Raw genomic sequence first — 5,567 nt, 5'->3', positions numbered from 1 at the left:
AAAGGGATGAGCAGAACTGCCTCTTGCGTATCAGTATCTGCCCTCCCCAGCACACCACGGCAACCGCCCCCGACCCAGCAGTTCTACTCATAGATATTTACCTGAAAGAAATGGAAACAGCTTCCTTTCTCCGCTCCTCCTGCTCGGCGCCATCTTGTCTTCTTCCGGCTTACTACACTGTTCGAAGTTGAGAGAGAAGGGGCGTGAGTCTCCAAAATGGCGTTGGGTGTGGGCGGTGTAGCTTTCCACCTCCGGTACTCTCGGTGTCTCCAGAGGACCTGGCGCCAATGGGAGCGAGAGAGTCTGAGCCAGGCCGCTCACCTTAGGCGCAAGGCCCATGCTTCTCCCTCCTCAGGTTCGCCGAGGCCTTGGCAAATGGGTGCGCTGGGCCGGGACAGTGGAGCAGAGGAAGGGGCGGTGGGGAAGGAGAGCCCGGTTTCGGGAGATGGCAGCGTCCCTAGCTCCCGTGCGGGCCCAGTCCTGGCCGCTTCTGTGAAATGAAGGACCCAGGGTTCCGTCAAACCCCACTGGCCCGAGGGCACCACCTCTGGGCCAAGGCCCCCTCCTCGGCCTCCCATGACCACGTGCTGAGCCAGGATTTGGGCAGATGGAGACGCCCTAGCATCTCGCCCTGGGGCATCTCAAGACTACCCAGCAGGATCGAGGCCTTCTGCCACCCAGTGCCAGGACACCAAGTCGTGGTGGAGATGGCACTGGTCATCTCGCTCTGGTGGCTGGGCCCCTGCTGGGAGTACCACACCCTTCGGCGACTCCTGTGCCACAGTCTGCAGGGTCTTATGAGGTGTCCCGAGGCAGTGGTGTGTTTGCTGGATCTCAGCCACGTGCTCCCCTCAACAGGGGTGGGTCTGCCGGTCTCAGCGGCTGCTTTCTGTAACCTTACAAGGCTCCTACAATTGGAAGGGCCCCATATTGGCCCTGGGGATGCTCACAGGGCCATGAACTGTAAAGGGGAATTTAGCACTCCCTGGTCTGGTCGTTCAGGCTAGAGCGGTCGAGGAGATCCTTTTTAGAATTCACACTGGGGCTGTCCTAGGGGTGCCACCCGCCACCACCAGGGACTGTGGGTGGCCCAGGAGCATAGAGGATATTTTATGGAAGTCAGAGCACGCATTGCTCCTGTGGTTGATGAAAATCCTTTGCAGGTGAGATAGGAGCATCGAAGATGCAGCCAGAGTTTAATCTGGGCTGTTCACTAGCCCGGACGTAGCGGGTAGGGCAGGGCATTTGACAGTCTGCTGGTATGGGTGGCTCCCCTGGATTGGAGGAGAGTTAACTGGAGCAGCCAGAGACCCCAGGATAAGAGGAGCAAGGGAAGCAAGGCCAGTTTGACAACAGCTGTGCCAGACTTTGAAGGAGGAATCCATGAGGGCATTGCACCACACAGTGACATTTTCATCGCTCCTGGTGCGCTGTTTCTAGGACCCTTAGACTCAACCATGGAAGGTACCAAAAGGTGTGTGACAAAAAACTTAACGGCTTTTAATACTGGCAGGAAGGACAAAGAAAACCAAGGATAAAGATTTGAGCAAGTTTTATTATTTTCCTATGGGAGATGGGGAAATCAATCATATTTAATAAACATCTTTCCCCTCATCCCTTCCAATTGCATTATCTCTTTGTTCGTCAAGACAGGGAAGGATGATAACTTTTATTTTTTTGAGTCAGTTGAGTGATGAGAAATGAGAGCACCTCCTGGTGCCCTGGGTATTGAGACAAATGCTCAGAGAGGTTGGTAAGAGGGTGGGCGTCTTCGGCCGATGCAGAAGGTGACAAACACCAAGGTGAGGAGGCTGAGTAAGATCAGGACGATGATGAGAGGCAGCAAAATGGACTTATCACTGGGACAAGAGAAACCTGGTGGAAAGACAGGTCAAGTGGGTGTCACGGTGGTGGTTGAGCTCAAGGTGGGAGGAAGGAATGTAGGGGATGTTGGGAAGTAGAGATTGGTGAGGCGCTCACCTAGATGTCTCAGAGGGGGGAACAAAGGGGAGCCTGGGGAGAGCCTTATAGAGGAGGAAGGACAGTTACCCTAGCTGTGACAAGCTTGAGAGGAGGAGGAGATTTGGGGGTGCAAAGAGGGAGATTATAAGCCTGGGTGGGGGCTTTCAGTGCAATGGGAAAATTCTAGGAGGGAAGAAATAGGTCTTACTTGGTCCAAAGGCCCCTGAGGGGGACAGCCGAGCAGCTTGTAGCTTCAGGGAGAGCAGATCCAAGTGTAAAGCTGGTGAAACAATGATGCTTGCATTTCTGCAACTGAAGCTCTGGCCCAGGGGGGTTTGGAGATCTTGAAGGGATGAGTTCTGAACTGAGAATGTCCACTCTAAAAGGATGAGGAAGAGTTAGCTCCATATCCATGTCTCCACCCACTAGCCTGGGTCCCTTCAGGAACCCAAATATCTGGTGCAAGTGGTGAGGAGAGAAGGTTACTCACACACTGCCTGGGGGAAGGACATGTTGACCTCCACAGCCATAAAGTTCAGGTAGACAGCGCTCTGCGGTGGATCCTGGGGAGGTGACCAGGAAGACTCAGGGCAGCAAGGGAGAGTGGCATCCAGGTACAGAGTAAGGAGTATGGCAAGAGGTTGGTAGGGACAGGGTGAGGGGGAGGGATGAGGGTTAGTACCTGCTTGAATCCGAAGCTGAGCTGTCCGTAGGGGAATGAGAGGAGCAAGTGGGAATGGGGACCTTCACAGCCTCCCTGGGCCTTGGTTCTGTTGGGGTTCAGTACAGAGATACCCCAGGCCTGTAGAAGTTAAAAATGAGAGGTCACAAGACTACACAGAGTTTCCTGCCATTCCATGTTCCCTTTGTCTTCAGTCTGTATTTATCTCCTCCTCTGTTCTTCCTCACCCCATTCTGAATAGAATCCAGCCTCTGCCCCTTCCTTTTATGTCCTCCACTGTCTTTTAGCTTTACCTCTCCTCCACCCTGGGTTGGATACAGAACTCACATCTGAATCTGGGCTTGGAGCCGGATGCAGGGCTGGGAACCATTATTCCAAGTGTAGTCTCCTATTGCCTCCTTGGAGCCTGGGCTAGGACTTGGAGAGGGTGGTGGTTCTGGGTGGGGGGATCTGATGGAGGGTCCTGGCCTTACTATTGCTTGTTGGATGAACTGTAGTATTTTGATGACTGGTGGTGGTAGCAGGACTATGAGTGGCTGTTGGGGACTCACGGCTGATGGTTCCTGTGGTGTTAGGTGTATGCGTGGTGGTGGTGGTGGGTCTCTGAGTGGTGGTTCTGTGGCTCTTGGTAGTTCTGTGGCTGGTTGTTCCAGGACTTGACATGCTTTCTGTAACTGTAGGTGTCACTGTGAAGGATGGCAGCAGAGTGGCAGATATTTTATGCGGATGGTCATTCCCTGTCCCCAGGCTTTGAGGAAAAGACTGGTTAGCAGCCCAGGGCAGGCTTCTTCCCAGGGTCCCCTCCCCCTGTCCCCTTACCTGCTAGTAGCCCCAGCAAGGCCCCAGAGAAGAACACAGCCAACCTCATGATAGAACAGCCTTCACCCTGAGTCCAGCAGTGTTAGTACCAGCTGCCTGCTCAACCAACCCTGTATCCTCTGCCTTCTGTTTGGAAAAAAGAGGAAATCTCTGACTTCCTATTAACCCAGGTGATCCCACCCCCAGGCTGACTCAGGCACCTCAGTCCCAGCCACCATGATCTCTTAGTCATTAAATGATTGGTCCTGGTGTCACCAAAGGAGCTAGCAGCATCATGTGGGTAGTGAGATGGGGAGTTTGGGGGAAGTTGATCCTTACAGATTTGTCTCAATAAAATATGCTTGGCAGTTGCAACAAGTGATTACAGAGGCAGCAGCCCCTCTATGGGAGAGGTCACTAGGATGTAAATTCAGAACACTCCCTTCTCCCTCCATCACTTTCTCTTTGCCGAGACATGTGAGGTGCTTATGATGGTCCTTGCTCAATCCCTATGGAAAGGTCATCCTGCTGCTGTTGCTAAGTCGTTTCAGTCATGTTCGACTCTGTGCGACCCCGTAGACAGCAGCCCACCAGGATCCTCTGTCCCTGGGATTCTCCAGGCAAGAACACTGGAGTGGATTGCCATTTCCTTCTCATGGAAAGGTCATACCTCCTAGTTAGCATTAACCATTTTCCAGTCAACAAGAAAGCATAACAGAAAGTAACTATTAGCTGGGGATGGGGGCAGTAGAGCTGTACCCAACAGCAGGTGGGAGGGAAGAGGAGGGAAGAAATGAGAAGCCAAGGCAGGCAGTTTCCAAGTCATTTTATTCAGAATTTTGTGTTTGTTTCCTGAATCAATAAATACTATACAAAAAAAAAAGAAAGAAACGGAAATATATATCTACAGTCTCATAAGAATGTTTATAGCAAGTTTTTTCATTATAGGCCAAAATTGGAAATAACCCAGATTCCAGTCACAGGAGACTAGATAACCGAGCTGCATTGTTTTCATGCAATAGAATCCTACTTAGTAATAAGAATGGATGAGCTACCGAGACAGGCAAGATGGATCTTAAAATATGCTGTGTAAAAGAAGACAAACATGAGCAGAACGCCCAGTACAATTGCATTTATATGACATTCTAGAAGAGTTGAAACTTACCAAGGGTGATAAAAGTCAGATCATGAATGCTGGGGCAGGCAGGGACTGGCTAGGAAAAACTGCAAGCAAACTTTCTAGGGTGACAGGAATGTTCTAGGCCTTGATATTAATCAAAACAGAGTACTTCAGACGTGAGCATTTCTCGGTGTATAAGGAAAGAAACAGCCTGGATTTCTCTTCACTAGGACGCTCAAGGTATCTCAGGAGCAGAGCACCACAGCCCAACATGGGGGCTACAGGACAGCTGGCTCAGCACAAGAACCTCAGGGAGTAAACTGTGTTTCTCATATTTTCTTTTAGCAAAATCAACAAGGCGGTATTTGCTTTGCTGCACACTGTGGTTACTAGGTTCCCCCCTCCCCACCCGCCCCAAGCCAGAGCCTGGTCTGGGAGGCCAGGGCCCACTGAGGCTGAGGCTGTCTGGCTTAGTCGCCCCACAGATCGGCTCATCTTTTCTCCGCCTACTACCCTCTCTTTTGCGAAGAATTCATATGAGGAACTTGCAAAATTACTTTGCCTCCTAGTTTTTCCACTTTTATTTTCCTCCAAAGCTCCCTTCATCATGATCTTCCAGTCCTCTTCTACTTAATATAATTATATAATATATCACTATTACAAAGATCTATGCTAAATATTTAATAGCCCAGAGCTTTCAGGAATCCCTAATTCCAAGAGTTCTTCAGTAACTGAAGCACAAAAATCGTTAAGTGACGAACTGGTCATCCAGAGTGTTCAGTTTGGAATCTAGTTCTGCCACTGCTTAACTAGCTGTGTGATTGTGGGAAAGTTGCTCAAATTCTCTGGGCTCAATTATCCTATTTGCAAAAGAAAGGAAATAATTCCTACCTCCGTGGGCTATCTCAGGGATAAAATGAGATGACCTGTGAATGAGATGTCTGTGGGAGACAATGTTTGGGGCTAGTTTCTTTTTTTCCTGTCATTGAAATTAAGCCTTACTAG

The 5,567-nt window shown here is 50.4% G+C and overlaps 1 pseudogene; it reads right to left on the bottom strand.

Moving 5' to 3' along the window:
* Positions 1-1,741: 1,741 nt before the first annotated feature.
* LOC136173636 (macrosialin-like) lies at positions 1,742-3,512 on the bottom strand (annotated as a pseudogene).
* Positions 3,513-5,567: the final 2,055 nt, after the last annotated feature.

Source organism: Muntiacus reevesi, chromosome 8 (assembly GCF_963930625.1).
Source record: "Muntiacus reevesi chromosome 8, mMunRee1.1, whole genome shotgun sequence".
NCBI classification, from domain to species: Eukaryota; Metazoa; Chordata; class Mammalia; order Artiodactyla; family Cervidae; genus Muntiacus; species Muntiacus reevesi.
This window is presented reverse-complemented; position numbering and strand designations above follow the sequence as displayed.